The sequence below is a fragment of the Halyomorpha halys genome, unplaced genomic scaffold (assembly GCF_000696795.3).
Source record: "Halyomorpha halys isolate HHAL.00 unplaced genomic scaffold, Hhal_1.1 Scaffold348.1, whole genome shotgun sequence".
Lineage (NCBI taxonomy): Eukaryota > Metazoa > Arthropoda > Insecta > Hemiptera > Pentatomidae > Halyomorpha > Halyomorpha halys.
The window spans coordinates 156058-182183 of NW_027116547.1; the positions used below are offsets into that span (position 1 = coordinate 156058).

Below are 26126 nucleotides of genomic sequence, written 5' to 3' on the forward strand. Positions count from 1 at the left end.
TATATATATAAGTATTTGGCCACATTTTATTAGTTGTCGTTAAATGAAATAATTATTACCGACTCATTATTAGATATTCTTCCTTTAATCTATTGTTATTCTGAACTTAACAATTCCATAATTGCGAGCACAATTGAATTAACAAAGCTTCGATAGCATAATATTTATAGAAACAATGTTTCTTTGACACATTACATTTCTCAGAAATAACAGATTCAATACTACAGTTATTTTATTTTATGAGCTAATTTTATTGTTTTATTGATATGATTTTAATTTAAGTGTTATAAAACTCCCAATCTAGCCAATAGTTTTTCTTCATAATACTTTATTTGATATGTAGGTATAAATTAATTAAAATAAAAAATATTTAAACGTGTCAAGATATAAATACTTTACATTTATAGTTCTATTGACACAAATATGTTTTTAAAAATGTCTATTTATTTTTTAATAATGAATAATCCTTTTTATGTATCATTTGTTTGAAATTGTTCATATATTGTTGTTGAACTAGGCTCATGGGAGTGATATAATTCACTATAATTTGACTATTATGTGTAATGGTATAAATCATTATGATAATTATTCTGATAAATATAAGGAAAATACTACTTCTTACAAAGATACATGTCATAAATTACTTAATGGTACTTTAAACTAGCAGACATCAGTTCGTTTTATGTTTTTTTTTTTTTATTTTAATGACAATGGAATTTTCCATACAGCTAGGTATAAATTTATTTGTATTCCCATTATTTTTGTCGTGGTTGAGGGTCAACATTTTTTGGGACCGTCACTCAATGAAAAAAGACAACCCTAGGCTAGATACGAACCAGCACCCCCAATAGAACTCAGAATGGTAGAACTGGGCCCAACCACTGAGCAACGTTTGAAACAGCCACTATTTTTGAAGGTCTGATCTGACTGGCAGACTCTTATTTCTTCATTGGCAATGATCAGATGTCTATTTTTTTTTCACCCGCTCTTAAACTATGAACAGGGCCCCGACTGTTTCATAATGAAAGCTAATAGTATTAGTTCAAAATACAAGTATAGAAACAGGGTGTTAATAACACTAATACTTATTTTTTTCATAATAGGGAGGATTATTAGTGATATTGCAAGAGTTAAAATGTACAAGTCACTATTGTACAAGTCAGTGTAATTGTATTAAGTTAAATGGACAAGACTAATAGTATTACTTTGTTATGAAACAAGGCCCAGGTATCTGCTACAGATCCTCTAAACCCGCATAACCGTTCCGTATTGCGGGGACTGTAGAGCCTGCTCCTATCTCTAAACTTCTAAAATAAGAGAACTTATTGTAAGCCTTGAATAATTTTTATACTGTTAAAAGATTTTAAATATATACATATATATTCAAAATAACTTTTTAAAATTATAAATTAGCATCATAAAAAGACAAAAAGAACAACGGAACGAATAAAAAAATATATACGACTGATCCGAGATTGAATAAGTAATGATATAGCCTTACGTAAACATTATCAAGTTATTTATAAATAATTCCTCACTTATATCTAATTCTTCTACACTTTTGTAATGTATTAAAAAAATATTACTATGATATGAAATGGATTAAACATGCGGCGAGATAAAGACAATTGTTTGAAACAAAATTCCCGAAGTAATTTATTCCATTTATTGTTATTTGATGTATGTTGAAATTATAGAAATGTCTATACAGTCTATATTGAACTTCTGAAGATGAGGCAGTTTGACTCAATTCGTGAAAAGAAGAAAGGTAATAATAAATCATCGAAAATTGCAATAAACTTATTAATTCAGGCCCAAACTATCCATAAACTATTTATTGCTAATGAACTATGAATTAAAATTTACTTATCATTAAAACTAGATTATTTTGAATTTAAACAGTTTTTGTTGGATAATTTGTAAAAATAAAAATACAATAATTTTCGGAAACTTTAATAATTATTATTTTAAATTTTAATCTCAGTAAAAAAAGAAAAAACTGATGTTAACCTTAGTCAGGATTTTTATAATTTTAACTATTGTTCCCTAACTTCAGTTAGTAAGAATTTTAGATTTATTATTGTATTTCAAGAATTTGAATCCAATTACCTGAAAAAAAAATTTGTAATTGTAAAAAATTTACTCTCTCTACAGTCTGGTTGCTACACATATTGCAGGCAAATCAGATTCGCACTTAGTCCTTTTATGGCATTATGTTGGCATTTTATCATTTTTCAATTAAAAACCAACTGATCACGCAGATAAAGAAAGTGATCGATAAACAATAAAAAGAGTCAAAGACACAGCAATAAAAGAACAATAATTACATCTATTGTATGTACTAAATATTCTTTGTTGAAATTTATGATATTTTGGAACACAATTTTTATTTTATAAGAATAATTAATAAAATTGTATATTATAATAATAAAAAGAATGTAGATAATTTCATAAAGGTAAATGTATGAATGAAAAAATAAAACATTGAAAAATTGAAAAATGCAGTAAGCAGAAGGAAAGGAGAAAAAGAAAAAATATCACATACTCTTACAAACGTAGTGTAAGCATAGATAAAAGAGATAAAAACAAACAGCAAGGAAGACGAAGACCAAAATAACAATAGTAATAATCCAAAAACAGAATATAAAAACGAGTTAAGGTTATACAAAATTAATTTTATACCGAATTTTACTGAAAACCTAAAAAATACATTATTAGAATATGATCACAAAAATATAAAATTAGAAATTTATAGTGATTATAAGCTCGATAAATTTTTGAATAATACGGAGGACTAAATTAGAAGGATGGTCAAAAAGAATGTGATTTAATAAATAGATTGCTATGATTGCGATAATATATGTGTGGGGAAAAAAACTGGAGACGACAATAAAACAGGTTACAAGTAATCGTAAGAATAACTAAAACACAAAAAGAACAGCGTTGGCCTATCACAGCATAATAAGTGAACAAAAATTCAATTTCAAAACTCAAAAAGTTCAGATTTAATAAAAATTACAAAAAGTAGGAGAATAAAAGAAGCTCTCTATATCACACAAAAAAATCATTAGTGTCATAAATCTTAAAATCCATGCGGTAAAATTGAAGAGCCATTATGCAGACATCATTAACTACAAAACTTATAATAAAATGGAAAAAAATAATGGTGTAGTGTGTATGATAAAAATATTAACAAAAATAAGAACTGATAAATAGGGGAAAGGCTCTGCAAAATGCAAACATCATCGTTTCGTATCAGTATAATAAAGATACCAACTAAATTGCTAGTGATTTTATGAAATATTTTATAGTTTAATAAGAATTAATGATGCTAAATTTATGGATTTTAGACATAGGGGGTCAGAAAGAGATAGGATATTATTGTTATAATAAGTTTTTTATAATAATTGTTAAATAGGTTTTTATTGTTATATTATTGTTGCATTGTTTGTCAGACTTGAAGATTTGTTTAAATCAGTGAATATTTATATAATATAATTTGAACATTTCCGTGGTAGAAGATTGGTGTAAAAATAAGAAATTTTAATAATTAGAATTTATTTAAAGAGATTATAAACTCCAAAGTTAAAGAGTTATGTAAAACACCAAATGAAAGAGGTTGTGTTAAAAAGTTTCACATAAAAAGAGAAAAATGTTAGTGATATATCTAGATCGTAAATATTATGGTGGGTCGTATTCGGTACGTTTTTCCTACGGTGAGGCCAGATCCGACCAAAGACATTTGGCGATAGATGGCACATTCGTGAGTGAGGGGGACGTGCCAGTTTCTTCAATAAGAAAGGAGAGGAGGGTACCTAAGACTGCTACTTGAAACTATAACTTGTTAAGTCAACAATTAAACTGAAATTTGTTAAAGAACAATTTTTATTCAACAATTTTTCAAAATTTCAATGAAACCTATTAGACAAAATTCCCGTCATTACAGTTATCCCTTAGTTTAAAAAATAAAATTTAAAAGTTATTGTAAAAATGTACTGAAAACATTACTGTCGTTCTTAGATACCAACAAATATTTAAAACTAGGAGACATTTTATTATTTTCTTACTGAGCTCAAGATTAACTTAAGCCATATATCTCTTTTCGTAATTCCAAACATGTAATTGGCTCTGAATGTTAGTAAGCTTTATAAAAAAACACTAAGCATTTCAGATATATTGGCATTCAAGAACATTATTAAGAATTGTTAATACATTGTTAATAAAAAATCATATATTGATGATCGTAAGAATGTAGGGATTACCCTTACACATGTATCAGTTTCTTCCTACATCAGTTTCAGTTTAATATCAGTTTCTTTCAATCAAGAGTTACAAATATATTACCATATTTCATAAATTAGGATCCAATCATCTCAAAAACATTTTTATCTGTTTTTGTAAAGGAATATTTTTCATATAGCAGATCTACAAAAATTGATATATATATTAATCTTTCTAAAACAAAAATAATGTAACATAACAGTTATCTCTTAATTTTATAAATAAACATTAGCCAATGAGAGTTATTATAAAATTTATGAAATATAATAATAGACAATCAGTCAAAACCACCAGGACAATTGATTATATTTTACAATGTATGTCTCGAGTTTAAGAATACCATATGTCATTTATCTCATTTCAAAATGTGAACTGTATATGAATGTTAAAATGTTTTTTGGGATCGCCTATAAAAAATTTTTAAAACACTCTAACCACTGCAAACATATTAGTATTCAGGAACGTTCATTAATACACTATTATATTTTGATGGCTGTTGAATAAAACTGGAGTCAACATTAAACACGAACTGTACACATTCAATGTTGTCACGAAATATCAGTTTCTTTAAGTTAGGTGTAAAAAATCTATTACAATAATTTTCAAGCGTTAGAATGAAATAATTTCTAGTAATATAATATAATCTATTTCCTTCATTATTTATATTTATGTATATTATCATATTATTATGTTTACTTATATTTAATTTTTTTTATTTCCTATCATCTTATTTGATTATTTAATACTGTCAACACTTCAAAATCTAACGTCACTTGTCAACCGTTGAATTTCTCAACTCCCCTGCCATGTCAAAACCTGTCAACCATCTCAAATCATTCTTTGGCTTTTTTTCATTTTGTAAGGTGGTGGTCGATTTTTTTCTTTATATTTATGACATTTATTTTATTCTTATTTCCCGTCTTTTAGTGTGTGCTGAATTTTTTATATTTCCCTTTCATGTACCTTTTATTTGTTACTATCTCCTTTTTATTACATATATAGTATTTTTTTGTATTTCTTGTTTATTTATACTTTTCACAGTACATCATATTTTATTTTATTTATTTACTTTTTTCATTCTTATATAAATTTTCAAATATTTTAGATCATTGTTAACCGTACCATAATTTATTTTTACTTCTTCTTTCTCTTCCTCCTTAGTGCCTTTCAGCGTGGAGGTTCCTCTATCCAGGCAAACCAAGCTTCTCGATCCCGAGCCAGCACCCTCATGGCATCCCAGTTTTTCCCTCTTCTCTCTCCCACTTTCGAGATGTAATCCTTCCATTGTATTCTGGGTCTCCCTCTTGGGCGTTTTCCTGTTAGTTTGGCCTCTAAATATTTTCTTGGGTCTCTGTCTTCACTCATCCGACAGAGTTGTCCAAATCATCTGAGCTGTCTCTTTTCCATGATGTCCTTATTAATAGAGACTGTTTATTTTTATTTTATATTATCTTATTCTCTTAGTCTTTTTTTTTATCCTCTTTAGCCTTGATAAAACCCTGCAACGTGGGGCGTAACATTTGCTAATAATAAAAGTTTATATGGTATCTTTAAAAAAATTAAAACTAAACTAGACTTTTTAACGGTACAATTGTAGCACACAAAAATTTATATCCAGTGATCTTTTTGAATAAAATATCTTTCATTGAAGTTATCCCTTAATTAAAACAATAAAAATTATTGTGCAATGTATTGACAAAATATAGCGATCAAATGGAAGTGGATGCTAGAATGGTCTCGATTGGAACATACATAATTAATTACTGAATAATTCAACAACACTATCCAAATTATAGTCTCAAAACATTTATTTCATTCACATGTCCAACGTTTCGGCCAATTCGGCCATCTTCAGGGACAATCTTAATTTACTCAGAGACATATCATTTAACACTTTTAAAAACTCCATACAGGCCACTCCGCCCAGGTCAAAATATCTACATCTAATATGTCAAAAATACAATAACCACCTAATAAGTCAAAAACATAAAAACCAGTCAATTTATTTCACTTTTACCACAATTTATAAATTGGTATAACAAGGTATAAATTGTGGTAAAAGTGAAATAAATTGACTGGTTTTTATGTTTTTGACTTATTAGGTGGTTATTGTATTTTTGACATATTAGATGTAGATATTTTGACCTGGGCGGAGTGGCCTGTATGGAGTTTTTTAAAAGTGTTAAATGATATGTCTCTGAGTAAATTAAGATTGTCCCTGAAGATGGCCGAATTGGCCGAAACGTTGGACATGTGAATGAAATAAATGTTTTGAGACTGTAATTTGGATAGTGTTGTTGAATTATTTAGTAAAAAATTGCCAGTCTCAAGAAAGAAATTTAAAGATTATAAATAAATACATAATTAAATTAACAAGAGCGTGGGCTAGATTGTTCGATTCTTGTCGCAGAGAACATCTGCATTAATAAAAACTTTAGTAGAGGCATGAAAATTTAAAAAAATAATTCCACTACTGTAGCACTACAGCATCGCAGTACTGACTGACTATTCTATCTCCACTGGCGATTAAAGCTTTTGAGCATTCAGCTCACGTAGAGGAGGGATTGAGCAGAGTGGTGTAGTGGGCTATAGCACGCACGATTGCTTCTACCCTTCCTAAGGCTCCAGGATTTGGATATTAGTATTTTTATTAGATCTCTGAGGGTATATCGAGCTATTTCGAGTGCATTAGCTTATATTTTTATTAGAGAAATCAAAATCCCATATCCTATAATATATATTCTTTAGGTTTTGTAAACTATATAAGAATCTAATACTTAGTGGATTGTGTCTTTTTGTTATGACGAGATATAAAATCTTATATAACCGCAAACATTCTTTTTTTTCTTATATATCATATTTTACATTTATTTATTTGTTCAAGGCTAAATTGGTAATATATTTTTTAAAAAATCCTATGATCATCTAAACCTATAACAAAACATATGCAATTGATTTCATAAAAAAAGTAAGAAGCTTCATACAAAGCAGTTTATTTTGTTTTATTCTAGTTAATAATAGAAATAATTTCTCCAAGTACTTTGTATGTGAACGAATCTGAAAAAACATAAATATTTCGTCTAGAAGAACTATTTTGCTTCTGTTTAAAACAAGTGTTTTTAGGAATATGGGTAAAGACGAAGAGGTTTTCATACTTTCTTTCTTCAAGAAAGATGACTAAAATTCATAATATTATTATTATTATTATTTTCAATTATTCAAAAACATACTTCAGAAACAAATAAATTATTTAGTATGTTATAATTATTAATGTGATATATATGCATTTATCAAAAAGGCAACCAATCAATCACAGAATTATATATTTCAAAAATTTATCTAAATAAATTTGAGGAAAAAGCTGTTTTCTTTAACGAAAATTCATGATCCACTTGTCAAATCTATTTTTTTATAACTACTTTTTTGGCCTTACAGACTGTTTTTCAGGAAAATCCTTTCACAAAAGCCTTATTAAAACTTTCCAATTATCAAAATAACATAACCTAAATATAGTTCCTAATTATGTACTAAGAATTCCTAAAGGCAACTATACCAAATGACCACACTAATTTCATTTAGCAACGGAATAATATTTCTTTATTTTCTATTCTTTATTAATTTACTTGTTTATTACATGATTTTTATAGTTAATTGCTTATTTTATCATTTAGTTTCCAAGTGAATGTCATGAGAAATGAAGGGAAATTCAAACAAATACAGAATGGATAGAACTAAGGACCTGCATTTAGGTCTTCTTGATCATGTGTTGCTCTTTTTTTTACGCTTTCCAGAATCTTCTGGGCGTTACCGGAGAGAGCGAGGAGTCAGCATATCAGTCCGTGCAGACTAGCCGGACTATAACTATAAGGCAGACGAAGGAACGAAAAACTAATAGCGTTTTAGAGAGCACTTATCCTTCTACACTTTTCAAACATAGTTAATTACTATGTTCATAAGAAATTCGGTGGAACACATCAAACAGATTGTATAAATATTGTTCATTTTCAAAAATATTTTTGAAATTTTCATAAAGGTGGCTAAGGTGAATGCAATCTTAGAAAAATATTAATTTGTTCTCCCTAAAACTAAACCATACTATGTATCAAACTCTTTTGGAAAAAAATATTAGATGGTTTCAATACTTCCTGAAGGGAACAATATTTCAAAATTTTTTGTTTCCAGTCTGAATATAATCTAAACCAACTTGATCTTGTTTTGCTATGGGAAAATTAAACTTCGTCTCAAGTAGCAAACTTGTCACGCCCAGTAAGCATCGAGCTAACCTTTACCGTGAAATTGAATTTTCTCGAAGTCTTAAAAAAAGGTTTGTTGTCGTTGATGAGAAGCTTTGTTAGGCCTATCGATTAGTAGCCAGGGCTTTTTTAGTCTAATATTTCATCCTCCGTTACAGGGGACATCTTCGGAATTTGTGATAAACGAATCTGCCTGTTCCTTATTCAGAATCTTCATAATAGAGTAAAAAATATTAAAAGGAAAAAACTAACTTGATGATGAGGCCAGAAGGGAACCAATAATGACGACTTGAGAGAGAATTTTAAAAGCCACATTGTTAATTATAGTAAATAAGTAACAATAGGTTTTATTCTTAATGTCTCTCCAATACTTCGTGACTTCTGTCACTCTAAGGTCTGAACCTGGGTCGTAATTGTTCTTTTAATTTCAAGTGAGGTAAAGTCCAAGATAACGTTCGAAAGGAGTTACTCAACTTTCACAAATTACTAACAAAATATTGATTTTGTAATTCTGCAATTTCTGTATTCCACTATTGACTGATTCCTGCGCAGACTAGTCTAAAAGCTAATTTCACCTTTCTTTTTTTTTTTTTATTTATTTAAGTGTTTCGACCATTCGGGCCATTTACACCTTTCTTAAAATCTATTTTCGACTCAACCGGGATTTTTAAATTCTTTTCGAAATTTATTAAACGATGTAAAAAAGACAACTGTTATAAAATAATAAAAAAATGTTAGTAGTTTTTTATATGATAAACATCAGGATTATTGTACGAAGAGCTAACAAAGGAGACTGCACAAACTGCACCTGCTTTGAGGCAACATGATATTGCTAGTTTGAGTTATTAGGATGCGTTAATATGGTCTATGTTCTGAAATGTTTAAAATGCTTTCAAATGATAAGCGCTTCGTTTCCCTGCTTCATAAAATGACTTGTCTATCCATGTCTCAGTATACTGACGAAAACGGGGTCATACATTAAAAAAAAATTCAATGGGTTTGTAAGAAATAAGTTCCAACTAGTTCTCGTATTCCACCATTTATTTATTTTTCTAAACTAGTATACCTCTTTTATAATTTTTACAGATCATGTAAATGGTATATTACTATTATTATTATTATTGGCGCAACAGACCGTGGAGGTTCAAGGCCATCCTTAGTACACTAAGCTTTTCCTTACGTGGTTTTGTCATAGGGTGGGTTCGTCCCTCCCACTTGAAAAAACCCGGGCGGGCCCGGGCTCGAACTCACAACCTTTGGGATGGCAGACAGACGCATTTCCACGCTCCTATCGTCGCCCCTACGCTATATAGATTATATTATTAACAATATTGATAAAGGACATCGATTTATTTGTTTACAACTGAAGATTAATAAATTATAGCGAGAAAATATTTAGACTAATGATATGGTCACTTTAAGTATGTCACTGATGATTGCATTTAAGAAATAGGAAAGTTCATTTTATTAATTTAACCCACATATCTGAAGATGCTTGGAAAGCTAGACACATAAAAATCCCATAACATAAGGTGTACCATACATGAAATAATTACATAAAATATTTAACGTTGATTCACTTAGCCCAATTGCACAAATCTTTGGTAAATCTAATTTGTCAAGAGTTCAGTAGGGCCGCCCATAGCTTAGTGGTTAAGACACAGTCTTACCAATTTGATGTCTATTGGTGGTGCCGGTTCGAATCCGGCCTGGGACGTTGACTTTTTTCATTGAGTGGCGGTCCCACAAAATGAAGAACTTTGACCCCCAACCATGGTTAGGCAGTATAGGACTCCAATGGGAGTCTTGGCCGAAAAAAAAAAAAAAAGAGTTCAGTAAAACGTGGTAACTTAGTGACCTGTTCCTGATCTACAGTTTTGTTAACCAGGTTGACAAGGTTACCTCAAATTGAGATACCTGCCTAACTCCTAAATTCCTATCACTAATATTATAAATTGTGGGTCCAATTAAATTTAAAATTGATTCAACAGCCACTTTTGATCGTCGGAATCGCTGAAAAATTCATCCAACCACTTAAAAAAATTATCCGAGGATGGAATACTTTCTATTTCATTATTACCTGACCAACTAAAAATTACCAACTTTTACCAAGTAAAAGAGCAACTAAAAAAAATAAGATGACTTCTTTGAAGTCATCTTGGTTTATCAAATCGTCTATCTCGATCAAATCCATTTTATTGAATCGTTTTTTTTTAAATCTACATAATAAAGAAAATTTTTCGTCTACTTCGATCCACCTGTAAGCATATTTTTATTTTCTTTTGAGTAAGTTTTATGTTACATATTTATTGTAGAGATATTCGATTCGAACAAAAAAAATTAAAAGAAAATTGTAAAAATAATTTGTTCAAGTTATATACAAAAACGAATTTTTTACATATTTTGAGATTCTTCTTATTATCTTCCTGCGGTAAAGTGTAAAACTGGAAGATGGGGGAATTTTTGGAACCCTAAATTTTGATACTTATCCACCGTTCGGAAATATCATTTATAAACATTGCCTGAGCAGAAGATGAGAATTGCACAATTTGCAATATTTTCGACACCCCAATGATTTCCCTAGAGATTGGAACCGCTCCCATGGTTGGGGTGTATGGCAACTTGCGACGGTTACTGTGTATATAAAACCTGACAAAAGTAATGTTCAGTAATATTAAACGTGGGATAAAATTCGTCTAACAGTAGTTACATAAGAGTAACAACTAGTAGACTAACTAATATTACAAAAATATATACATTATCAGTATTGATTGTACTTAAATTGTAATACTTCATTGATAGTAGGTGCCTTTAGCTTGCTTTGGTAAAGCTTGAACACGTCAAAAAAAAATACACAGATAAGATCACCTAGCTTGTATTTTCGGTCTTGTCTTTCATGATCATGTGAATGATTTTCCAATGAAAAATTGACGTTTACTTTGATTTTGACAGCAAATCGAACACACCGACTGGGGTAGTAGTACTCTGGAAGTATTTATTTTTCGCCAAGGGATCCTTCGTTTACAACAGTTGCAAAATTTATACACTAAAATAGTATCGTTCGATTCGGAAACATAGCAGCTATAACAAATAATACCTTACGTGAATTATTATGTACAAATTTTGTAATATTCTTAGAAAGAAAAAAACAATCCTTTATTTTCGAACAAAAATAATTATATTATTTCAATTTTACACTTTTTTTTAAATATTTTAATTGGATGTTATTATTGGTTCATTCCATCGCTGATACCTTAATTTAAATTTTATATTATTTCTACTATAAGTTAGTCGAAATACAAAATTTCAAATTTGTTAACTGATATATATGAGATAAAAATGTAAAAAAAAAAAGTTCCCAAAAACACCCAACCCACTTTCATAGTGTTTATATATTTTTTATTTCCTCTCTTCTCATATTAACCATTGTACTACTTGCTAGTTATCTCCAAATAAATTTTCAGGTATTGTCCGATTTCTCTAGTGTCTTTGTTTAGAAGATTTTCATTGCTTGTTCAAAAAACGCTGCCGAGGAATTCAGTAGTACATTAAACGCTGTATAGAAAATAAAAATTGAGGTCATAAAAAAGAAATAAATGTCCCTGACGGAATCGAAAAAAATTCACTACCTATTTCATAGCGGTTTTTTATTACTTTATTTATGTATAGTTTTAACAATTTGAATCACATTTATGATTCATATCGTGGATTCAAGGGGAAAATTATTTTATTTTTTGTGTTCTTTACCTACACTTTCGCCTGTTCAGTTTAACACATTCAGTACTTAATTCATTTATCGTTATTATTTTAAATAAAACATATGTATATTACCTTTCGAGTAAGGTACCTTTTAAGCAAAATCAATAAAGAAATAGCAATATAAAGAAATATCTAATATAATATAAATAAAAATAAAATAGAACTCCAAAGATACAAATTAAAGGGATGGAATATGTATTGTTTAATTGTTATTAAGTTTTTAATTTTATAATTTAATGTTATGCTTTGAAAAATTAAGGGATTTTTATAATAATTTATTTGAATTTCAAAAGTAATTTTAAACCGAGCTGAAATAGTGCTAGACCCACAACTAGGAGAGTATCAGGGAGGATTTGAGAGAGGGACCTCATGTGCAGGACAAATCTTAAACTAAAAAATATTCTAGAATTTAGATAGATCTGGAATCTAAAATACGTTCTAACCTTTGCCCCCAAAGAAGTCCAGATAGTTAAAAGGAATCAACTGCAATATTTACCTCAAAGTATGTTTGATCTAGCATTACTTCATGAAATCAATATTGAAGAAAATTAATGAAAATATAAAAAAAAGTGAAAGCATACAGTAGTTATAAACTTTAAACGCCTTCTGATACATTAGCTATTATTTTTTTTACAGAAAGAAATTCCAAACCGATCCATCATTAAGTTTATTTATTCATCACTTATACAGAACTATTTTATTCGACTCTATTTTGTTTGCACACTACTCAAGTCCAAAAGTTAAAATATCATGAAGTTTGAACCTGTAATTAATCAATTATATTTCTGTTAGTTCATTTGCATATTTTTATATTTTTAAGTTATCTAGAGAGATAAATGTAAAAATAAGACATGTATAAACTTAAAACAGACCTCTATAAATTATGTTTTTGAGTCAATTTTAAAGTTATTCAAGATAAAAAAAATGTTATCATACTATTGTCTTTTTAGAACATTTTAGATTAAAAGGTTTCACTTTCACACTATGAAATTCCTGTATTATAGGTAATTATTGTCGGTTATAGTTCAATTCATTGAATTAGAGAAGTGATCGTCTTTCACTTGTTTAGAAATGAGTAAAAAGGTTAGCGGGAAAAGCTCTTTTTGAAGGAAAAAAAAAACTTACAGCTTTGATTAAAACTTACATTCAATGAACAAGTAATGAATATTTGAAAAATTAATTAGATTTTACATAAATGCTACATCTTGTAGTTATTTGAAGTTGAAGAAGAAGAAAAAGTAAGAAAGAGCAACGAAACCACTCCAGTAATGTTGATTAGGTTGAAAGGAGTTGAACGATCGTAGTCATTACAAGAAGAAAGAGGACTTGAGAAGTGGCTTAGAACACTGAGCCCACCATTTTTTACTCAAGTACTGAGGAAAATCTCTGGATTCCAGACTCAAAAAATACCTGGCCTCTGTGGCATAGCGAAAATTCTGGGGCTTCCCAAAGCAATTTTTTTTACCAGAGGAATTTACTATTCTTTCTATTTTCGTTGGATTCTTTGTGTAATCGCTATATTTTATTTTCTGGTATGTCTTTACTTTTATCGAATTATTTATGAAGAAACTTTAATTTCGCCCTGATATATTTACTGAAATGTAGACTACAAAGTCACAGATATGAAGTACAAAATAATGTAATAAAATATAAAAAAGTTAGATTGATTCTTTTGTTTGCTTTTATGAATTCGAAGTTTAATTAAACTCTTTGAAAGATCGTATGTAGTCGATTATCAGTAATATCGCCATCAAACTTCCGATTTCTCTGATTCTCATATTAATTGTTACTTTATATCCTGAAGTTTTTTTTTCTTTTTTCCTTCTAACATGGTTAAGAAATTTCGTTAGCGACAGAATGAGTATATTAAGTGTTGTTATACTATTTGCGTCTAGTGCAACTGTAATAAATGCCAACAAGTCATGTTTAAATTAAGACGCGAAGCATGTCCTCACATGTACCTGGATAATGTATTAATAATATTGTTACCAGACAATGTAAACTATCTAGGTAGCAAGAGATTAACTCCTGACCCGCCCACAAAAAGAAGATAAAAATATAGCACATTATTAAGAAAATAACTGTGGTACACATTGTAGTGGTGCTACTTGGAATCGTACCAAGAGGAAAGACAGCTGGTGCGGTGTGCGCATCACACTAGTTAGACTTTCAAAACTACAGATGTCCTCAAGTATTGTGTAGATTAGTGGGCTCGTGTTGAAATTGGTGTTATAGTAACTTTCGAAAAAAAAGACTAACGAAGGCAAAAAATTATGAATAAAGATTTGTATTTTTCTGTTACTATGAAAATTCGTATTTTAGCGTTTCTCGAGGTGGGAATAACCAATCTAAATTTTATTCCTATCAAGAATACAACAGTTAAACAAAAGATAACGGAGCCGTAATGCAATAGAAAAACATGCAGCGGTCTCGGCTTCTCCCATTCAAATCGGATCTATCCATCTCTCCTTTAGTTAATCATAAAATTCTTTATTAGTTTGTATTTATCCATCGTTTATTCTTCCTAACAATAAGAACTATTTATTTTTTTCAAATATACCAGAAAACCTTTTTAAAAATTCGTTATTTAAGTCTATATAATGAGGATAAGACCTAACTGTTATAAAAGACTATTTAATTCTACATAAGCTGATTTGCTCGGGCCGTACGTAGCTCAGTTGGTTAGACGTAGGTCTATCGTACTGAGATCTTCGGGCGGCGCCAGTTGGAATCCGGCCTGGGATTGTTGACTTTTTTCAGAGTGGCGGCCCGGCAAAATGAAAAACTTGAACCCCCCACCATGGTTAGAATAGGTTGGTGACCTATAACCAGGCAAACATCATCTTCGCTATGTTTTCGTGATAATAAAAAAAAAAAAAATAGGGGGAAAAATTGATTCTATACAGTTGCACTTCCAGTCGGTTAATTTTATGGAAAAAGTTGCTGTCACAATGTCACATGTACCCACCTTAAATATGTAAGTTCAGTTTCGCACGACTTTTCGTTTTTGAGCTTCACACACTTACAAGACCTTTTTGCGAGACTTGGTTATTTGACCTCAAAACGTTTTTATCCACCGTAAGCTCAAATTCGATATTTTACACAATCTTAATACTTTCCCTTCTTATATACTCCACATATAGGTAAGTGAAAGTAAAAATTGCATTATTTCTGTAATCAAAGAAAAACGTTACTGAGTTTAACCCATAAGTGCCGAAATTACTATTTTCCTATATTTCTCGACGATTTTTGGAATTATTGAATCTAATTGCAATTAAAATATTAGTCAAAATTTGTTTAACTACGAAGTTTTGAAAAGTTTGCCAATTACGCTATGACGATAGGCTTATACACAACCATGAATCAATCTGGAACCGAATCAAATAGGTTTATTTTATGACACGTTAAAAAAAAGTTGAGTAATTCATTTTAGAGGAAATTACAACATTACAAATAGTAATACAGAAAGATTGGCAAAAACAAGTGTCTCATGTCCAGAAAGATGAAGGTATGTAATAATATGAGAATGATGGAGAGAAAATTGATAGAAGCTAATGTTTTGTCAACTATTATATATATAATTTTTTTTTCTCTCTCTATCTTCTTTAAATGTTTATATTGTATTTTGTATGATTTTAATTTATTGCATAAATAAAAGGCTATTTCATTTCATTTAATGAAAACCAATGTTTCAATACTCATTGCATGGAACTTCATAAATGATATTTTAGAATTATTACTGGAATTCAAAGAAAATTCCGAAGCAACAAATCAGAAAAATGTTTCAAAAAATTAGAAATGTGATAAAATAAACATAAAAACACGTAGCAACAAAGAGTTTAGGCGTAGTTGAGGCTGTTTGCCAGAAATGTTGACCATCAGAGATATCCTGTCGACCTCTGCGGTGAGAAATGGCCATTTATCGAGTAGTTGCTGGCAGGGGATCAACCCTTCTTGTCTCACCAGCAACATTCGAAAAAGAAGAAACGTTTTTATACCTAGCAGCCTTTAATAATACGGGAATGGAGTGTATTTTGTCAACACTACTTTCTTCGCTCTTAATTTATAATAGACAATATAAATAAAAACAATGTAAAATAGGCAACTACCGCATTACTACTTATAATAACACAAACAAATTGTATTTTTTTGCTAATAAAATAGATAAATCCTTGGCTTGAGGAGCCTAAGGCAAGAATGATTTTATTTCACTTCTTGAGAAAGTGAAATGGCAATGGTATCTTATAAGAAATAGATTTTTTTTTTTTATTCACAAACCAAGTTGATCAATTAATTTTTGTGAAAAAGCACGATTTATGTAGAACAATTTTAATAATCATAAGAATTATAATTCTCTCTACTAAACTCCAAAATTATAATACTGGTTAAAACCCCATTCGGTCTATGAAATATCTAATGAAATTCCTTTACACCGTTGAATATAACGTAAATTTCAAATTAATTCTATATAGCAGAAGTATATTGCTTAAAGTCAATAACTAGAAAGTATTTTAATATTGAATTTTTAAAATGAAAAAAAATTTAAATTAAATTAATATAATTAATTCCTTAATTTACAAGAAGCAGAAAGCTCCAAACCTCGACAAACGCTTTATCACAACGTTAGAAGAATGGAGCCTGGTAGTGCAATTGATTTCAGGCAGCTCCCCGCACCTGTGGCTTCAATTACAAAGGTGCCTATAGTTATGGTTCGATAGACAATTTTCGAGTGTTAGTCATAGGTGAGAGAGTATAGGCAACGGTGTAGAACTGTAAAGTAGTTTCGTAACGGGTTACTGATGAAACTTAATAATAATTGAAATGAATCAATGACACATTTTTCATTTAATAAATGATAACAAGGTTTAGAAGAAAGGAAAAACACGGAATAAAAAGGGGTTAATTATTAATCAAGAAAATATACTAGGAGCCTATGATAATTGGATTGCCAAGTCTTACTGTCCAAACCAGGTGCGTTTTTAAAACTGACACCCTGAAACATGTCAAATTTTTGGGTTCTATTCAACAAAACAGTATAGGCATTCTATATCTTTAAAACTACCTACAACACAATACAAACCTAATTTATAAAATAATTGTAAGTAAAATAAATTTTCTGAAATATGAGCCATAATACTAATAACTATTATGTTCAACAGTTTTCGAGATAGTTTTTTTAAAAAAGAAACATTTAATAACAAAAAATAAATAGTAGTTATATAAAATAAAAATATTGTGCTCAATACTTTTTCATTATCTTAACACTCTATATACTTCTGTTGAGACAAAATGGATGTTTTAAAAAATCTGTCTCAAACAAAAATTTGCATTATATATAAAAAAATAAATAGTTAGTTGGAATTTGTTTGGGAAAAACGTATCTCAGGAATTATTAGACGTATATATGTCTATTAACATCAAATTGAAGCTAGTTGAATGCGCCATAAAGTAGTCAATAACTAATATTTTCATAGATGTATTGATATTTTATTATTAGTCATGATATTTTTCATAATAAATTAGGAAAATGTTGATTTTCAGTACTTGGAACAAAACTTATGCATTATGAAAAACTATATATCAGGAAATATGCGCACAGATGCTTATATTAGCACTCATTTCTAAACTTGTTGAATGCACTATAAAGTAGCTCTGTTAGAGCTCATGTTTCTAAAAATGCACTCTACTTTAAATAATGAAGTATTTTTTTACTGTAGGTAGTTTTAAGAATATGAAGATCCAAATGCACGTCAGTTTTCAGTTAAAACTTATAACCGGTTGGGAGTAATTTAACTTTTGTATAAATTTCAGCTGTTTATATTTCCGTTGAATGGAACCTCAAATTTGATTAATTTTAGTCCATATTTTACCAGAAATGCACCCAGCTTGACTGGTGATCTAAGTTTTACCTGGCAAGGACTATTGATTAATAATATCGGTAGCATTACGTTCGTCCGTTGAATAAATATGTCATTGGTTCCTAGAAATTATTTTAGATTTAATGAATTTACAGTTTAAAAAAATCTACAAAGTCAAGATGGTAACATGAAAGGAGAACTTTTTCTTACCATCACGAAGATGTTGGTAGTTTAGATATGATAAGCTAGATTTTAATTAATCTTTTTTTATGTTTTGAACAACTACAATGTTGCAATTGTTTAATGTAATAGTGTTATATTGAACTGTAATTGAATAGTGTAAATTGACTGATATGAAACATTCTTATCTTCAAAAACATTAATTTTCACTTATCACTTCATTAACTACCTCTTGAAAAACTTGGACGCTGAAAAACGTTGACCATATTTTGATTATCAAGCTCTAGGTGGTTAAAGTTTTGGGATACAATAAGTAGATTTTTTTTTTCAAAATTCATTCTGCTTTTTATGTTAACTAGTTCTAAGACACTGAGGTGTTCCAAATGAATGCCAAGATTGCCGCAAGTAAATATACAATACAACCAAAAAATTAAAATAGAAAACACACAGTTTATTATATTCCTAAAAATTCAACCGCACTTAAGATAATTTTTTTTTAGTTCAACAAGGGTGTTGCGAGATTTTGTCAGTCTACGAGGGGCCCGTGAAAAGTTTGAGAACCGATGTTATAAGAAACCAATATTTCTTTAGTTGAATTGCTGATCAGGATTTTTCACAATTAATCTATTTGGACGAATTTCGTTCAACTCTGTAATTATAGATTGTTCAGTTTCTTTTTTTAAAGTTTGAACCAGAGTTTGAATTTCAAAAAATGAAGCTGGAGAAGCTTCTTGGGAGACAGCAATGATCTCTGCTTGACTGTGTCCAAAAATACACATTTGCAATGTTCGTTTGCGAAACCTAAAGCATTATGTGTTCGTTTTTAGATGTTTCTGTTTTTCCTATGTATTGAGGTTTCTTTTCAAAGATTAAACTTTTTACACATCCTTGTCTATGAAAATCTTCATTTTTTTTTTTAATTCAATCTTATTTTTAGAAATAGAACATTGGTTTTTTTTTTTGTTTGAAGTCAATCAATAATGAACAAAATACTTTTCTAAAACACACAAGTAAGTATACATTCATAAGCCTCTGGTGGAAAATACAATTACAACAAATAAATAATTATAAAATAACATACTATGGAATTACTCATCATTTTTCTTTCATTGTTATATACATATAAAACTATATAAGCAATAATTAAATACATTACTGACAGTAGCTATATATTATCCAAACTTGGAAGCTGATGGCATCCACCAGGATTTATGAAACCGCAACCCCAAATATTATGCAAACTGCTTTGAATTCCTCACCAACAGTTCTAAACTAGAACCCTGAGAATAGGAGTCGGATGCTACAACTACAATCCCAGGATTTTGACAGTGCGCTGCTTTTATCAACTTTGTCGTGTCCTCCATTAAAGTTTGAAGGACTTCTAGCTGAATACTAATATAGTTTTTCATTTCAGTGAGTTCAAAGTAGGTATAAAGTTATTCATGCATGTTATGAGATACATAAAAATTTCCCATCAAAATAAAGAATAGAAGTGATTTAATTTTTAAAATGAAACAACCATTTTACACAACGTTGATTTTAAAAAACAGTTATGTAATCATAAATTTGTTTAATGCGATAGGCGATGCGATAGATGATAGAAGTTTGATAGATTACTTAGTATAATTTAGTTGAGGAAAACATGAGTAGACTCATTCCATCGAGAAGTTGCATGGGCAGGATGGAAGAAATCAGAAGAAGTCAGTAGTGTCTTTTGTAACCTCTCGTCTCATTTCACCACAAGGAATATCAGAGTAGCCCTGTGTTCGACTCAGCCATGACAACTCAATTCCGTGTTTATTAAACAAATTTAAATAGTACTCCATATAAATTTTTCTAACATATACTGAATATCAATACTTATTTATAAATCTTTGTGTTAGAACAACCTTAATCAATTTCCATTTTTACTTATAGGTTTGGTAATATTGTTTATCAAAAGTTATACTTCTACATGCAAAAAAATATGTTCTCAGAAGCTTATGACTATTATTTTTTAATACCAAAAACACTTATGTCCACCTTTGTCTATGAAAACCTTTAATCTTTATTAAGGCATGGAAGATAAGCGTATAAACGTATTTGTCGTTGTTTCTTTAAGTCAGAGAGATGTTGAATATACACGAAATTGCGTACTAACAATAACTTTTAATTTTGATGATACAATATTTATACAGAATTGTTTCCAATCTTTTTTTTTCAAGGAATGGATTAAGGAAAATGTACTCTTTTGTAGGAATAGATGCGTCTATGGACAGTTCCACTTTTAACTCGAAACCGATAAAAATATGTATCAATTCTGAAATAACTGATTCAATTCTGTTTTATAATAGACATAAATTGATAAAAATACCAAATTATAATAGACTCAAATAAGGCCCACTAATAATTTTTATGTCTCATTTTACTTGTTTGTTGAAGTAAATTACTAGCCTAATTTCTATTAGAATGTAGAGGCTAATCCTGATACTTCTTGGAGTTTAGTTCGATTCCGAAATTTTCAGTTGTATACTGAGTATCGTTAGACATGTACACGAATACTATTTACTAGGTGGTAAAATAGGGTTCTCAAAACTTGTATTTTTTTATTGCATACATTTTTTGTTTAAGTTTTTAATTTGTGTGCCTCTACAGCCCGTTTGATTGCACGTTAAAAGAGTTGGTTTTAGAAAAAATGATTCGAGTCTCAAACCTTTCATCTTCCACCACGAACATTTTTGAGGTTTTTAGGCACTAATGAAATAATTAAGTACCTATTTTCCATTAGAAATTATGTCGGAAATACAACCGTATTGAAGTAGCACTATTATGCATTTTTTTTTTTTTTGTTAACTTATGTGAGTCTTGATAATGTATTACGTGGATAGGGCTATTGATTTTTAAAAATAACTTATGATATCCTTCTGACGCTCTTAATGAGAATTTTTTATTTTTAATATTTACATCTATATTAAATGATGAAATATTCAACTAATGACTAATGATGAATGGAAAACGAAACATACTGACCAGCTGAGGTTGGAGAACATTAGCAAGGTGGAGCAATGTGGCTAGTGTGGAGAGATATATATCAACCCCTAATGGACCCTAGTGGATGATGATATAGTGACTTCACATACAGAGCCTCGCCATCAGGGATTTTCCGGGCGTCAATGGCCGTCACGGTGATGATGGAGTGAGCATGGCTAGCCTGGCCTCTATCCGATTTAGCTCTGATAAATAAATAGTAATTCCCGGCTAGAGCTCTCCTCGGAGGTGCCTCTTCGACCATTTCTGAAGGGAAGTGAAATGACAAATCCACATCGGTTTGATCAATATATTCAATCAACCTGAAAATTAAGCTGAAATAGATGATATACAGAAGTTTTATAAGCCCATTAGTCCTTAATACTTTTATTAAATGATATAAAAAAACACACATTTGAAATGGGAGAATACAGTTATTTACATCATCGCTTTGCTGATAAAAAAAGAAAATGTAACAACCTTCACCTTATCAGTAGTAGATTAATTGAGTAGACTGAAACTAAATTCACTGTAAGAAAATATAAACTAAGGCACTCATTTTATTATTGGACTTATTGCAAGAGTTTTATTTTTTATTTATTTTTGAGATTGGAATAAATCACCAAAGCCAAGCTTTCATTTGCTGTAAGCGATATTTACCATAGTAAATTTTTTTTAATAATTTATTTATTGTTATTTACAACTGTATAAAAATATATATATCAAGTAAATTTGCTGTAAGTGATATAATGACATGATACAAACATGTGGAAAATCCATCCATCGATAGAACCTGATAGAATGATTGAATCCATCGATAGAATCCATTGACAGAAGTCCAATTTTATAATTGAAGTGACGTTTTTATACAATGTCAAAATTGTTTGGACATTATAAAAAAAAACAACAGGGTAACTCAGTTAGTAAAGGCGCTGTGCTACTAACCCCAAGTATCCGGTTCGAATCCGTCTGTGAAAGTTAATTATTTTCTATTTTAATGTAGCCGTGAGTCGGCCCTGTGGGTTAGGGGAGCCCTCCGAGATCCACCCAGACTTATATAGTAAGGTACCCTCGATTAGAGAAAAATCTGGAGGTCAAGCGTGATCATGAACAAATCACCACATTGCACACCGTTGTTCAAGAACCAGTACTTACTTACAAAGTACTGAATCTCTGGCCCATTCATGGGTTAGTCATTAACATCATCAGAGCAACAACCCTCTATCCTGACTTTCATTTTTTATAACAGAATTCTTCTACTAATCACTGTGTCAGTAGAGGCTCGAATTTTCTTCATTTTTTAATTTGACTACATTCATTGATACCTTTTGAATGGCTAACTAAATACATTGAAGGCTAATTGAAAACGGGGTAAGCAAGGTTTGAGGATAAATTAATCAATTTCGCAACGAGTTTAAAACCAAAGACATAATAAATTTTTATCAAGAAATAACCCTTCTTTATCCTTAAAAAATTTGAATAATTTATAATCTTAATAATGATAATAAATAAATAAATTTGGACAAAATTTAATTTATGCTTGAAAATAAAAAAAGAATAATATAATTACTCAATACTTATTTTTTGACGCTTTATTTTATAAAATGATATTCGATTATCATTTAAAACCAATCAGTCAATCTGGATTGTATAATTTATTTGGAACTCTCTACTACTGTATTTTCGGTGCTAGATCTGTACAATTACCCTCACTGATATTAACTATCAGTTCGGCCTGCAAGGTCATAAGCTACAATGACACATTTTATCAACAGAACCACTGAAAAAAAAATACGATTATATCTATTTTCTATCTCATTTCTGTCTCTATATGCATTTATACATGGCTTAGGTTTATACGATTCATGTATTATATAAATATTTAAAATTTAACGATTTAAAAATTATATAAATAAAATTCTTTTATCCACCCATGAGGGAAATAATAGACGGTGTCAGACTTTACTTCATCAAAAAACAGCAACAACTAACCTTTTTCATATTAAAATTACTATTTTTTCAAATTCTGTATAAAATATTTTTCGCTAGTGTTTTGAATAGTCATACAAAATTAATGAACTCAAAGGTTAATAAAATTCATATTAGAAGAAAGTCTGCATTTTTAACACAATGCTCAGAGATGTGCTTGTGTGAGATTTATTTTAAGCTAATTTTGTGGGCAGTGATTCAGACATGATCAATCACTCTCCAGTAATAGATCTATTTGTATCCAATCCAATTCAATCAAATTAATTGGAAATTTGCGTACTGGACTGACGTAACAACGTATGGTATGAGCGGCAGTTGATCTAGTTCAATAAATTAATGTTATGACATTGCCTGCTTTGACACTATAACAATACTGTTAGATCTCTACCGGGTTAAATATTTTGAAATTTAATGTCTGTTGTCTATTCTTAAACATTTTAGAATCCTAGAGTATTGATCAATTCTAGAGATAATAACTAAAACCATAGTCAATGTTACAAAATTATACACGAGTTCATTCATTTTGTTAATCATTCAATATATTTATTTTGTATAAACATAGTTTGCGACTTTAGCGCACTTACTCAGCCTCCACTGGCTCTCTACCTGTGATGTGGCGAAAGAGATGCGCTGGGATCTTTTGAGCTCTGCTCTACCCCTCACACGTGATAGAGTGGGCTCAGGGATCCTCAGGTCGATTGTGTAAATATTGTATATTAGAGTGTAAATGTGACTAGAGATTATATTTTTTTTCATACACATAGTGTGATTATGTTCATTTTGATTATTCTTCTGTTTGTATATATTCTATGAGATTTTTTTTTGTTATTCATTTATTTATTTTATTATATTTTAGTATGTATCAGATCATTCATCACTATTACCTATTGCCCACAACTGGGTGGCAGATTATAATATCTATCAATAAATAAAAGTATTTAATTGACAAAAAAATATATATATACATAATACTATAACTCCACAACATTCTAATTACGTCTTAATTTCGGCACCGAACAAGAAATTTTTAGACAAAATTTGTCTGAATAAAAAAAGTTATAAAAAAATGTTTCCAAAATAAAAACAAAAAACACATCTCACATCATAAAATGTCACTTGTAAAGGAGATAGAATCCTACTTTTCAATCCACATGTGAAGAACAAAGTTTAGTTCTGAGTTCTTTAGCAGAATGTAAATAATGTACACAAGTATGGTAAATATGTTAAAGAACATTTATTTTATTCTTCTAAACTTTAATTTTCCCCATCTCGGTTCTCTACTTAATTTACTTGCTACTTATTTAATATATCTATTTATTTATTTTTATTTGTGATATGAATATATAATTGTATTTATTATTATCATTATTATATTTATTTCTCCAAAGTCTAAAAACTAGGTGTGAATGAATACTTAATAAAGAACTAATACATATTTCTATTGAGTGTGTTGGCTTGAATTTGTTTTAATAAAAACATTAAAAATAGGTAAAAAGAAAAAAAATGAATCATTACAACAAAAACAGAAATATATTTTGCAGATTTAAAGTAGCAGCCAATTTTGATATTTTAATTTTTTTATTATTTACGTCAGAAATGTTGTTAGATCTTTTTGCAAAAGCAAAGGGAATATAAACCAACATCAAAATTCAAGACAGTAAAATTTTCAGATTCACCACTTTGGTTTTAGACCGAGGAAATATAAGTTGCAACCAACGACCAAGAAAAGATTATATAACAATATGAAAGCTCATTTGTGCTCGGTTTTTCTTTTTAGTCATTGTTTCTGCTTCAATTTCCAGCTTTGATCTTTTGAAGTAGAAATTCCTTGAATCCAAAGCAACCTCCTTTATTTCACAAAGCAGTGATGAATGACTTCCAACGAGCCATTTAAATTTAAGTCAATATGTAAATGTTTTTTATATTTAATAAAAAAAAATCAGCGAATATAAATAAAAATAAATCCATTTTAGAAATAAACTATATTTTGAATATATTTTTAAATCACAAATAATTATTAAGGCTTTCTAACTTTTTGTAAAATTATACCAAAATAATTATATGCCTTTAAAAGTAGCATTAATAAAGCTAAGTTCGATTAAGTAATATACAGCTAAATTATGTATATAGTTTTTCTTTATAAAATTTAAAGAGTTTGAATTAAAAATATAATTGAATTAAAAAAGTGTTTAATAAGACGCAAATTAAAGGCATCAATGTACCATTCCATAGTACAACACTCTTAAGTAGAATACACGCATCAAAAATACTAATTTAAATCCTACTAATTGTTTAACAATTCTTTTTCATAACATTCAGATGACTAAGTACACAAAAAAAAATCCTTGAAAAAATTTATAAGTCTAAGAATCACAAAATATAGCGGAATGGTAGATACTATTGACTATCCTTCATCAGAAAAACAGGTCAAATTCAAAACTATTGCAGCAATAGCCAATCGCAGACACGCGACGTTACTAATCACCTTACATCACGTTATCATAACTGTCCATCTCAAAGATGGGAATAAATCGTCTATTACATTTCCTTAACGTTCTTAACCAGGTATTATGTTAATTCGACCAATTTTGACTCGTTTATTTCGTTGTTATCGAAAATCAAGAAAAAGTACCTCTTGTAATTTTTTTCTTTTTCTTTTTAATGTTTGTAACTTTTAAAATATTGATAGATTTATTTATTGATAGATATAACAATCTGCCACACAGTTGTGGGCAATAGGTAATATTGATGAATGATCTCATACATGCTAAAATAAAAAGAATAAAATAAATAAATAAAT

General features: G+C 29.4%; 1 protein-coding gene across 1 annotated transcript in view; it reads left to right on the forward strand.

Annotated features, from left to right (window-relative positions):
* Positions 1-26126, forward strand: part of LOC106681561 (protein qui-1) — a gene marked incomplete at its 5' end in the record, with an annotated part of 249924 nt that overhangs the window by 144038 nt on the left and 79760 nt on the right.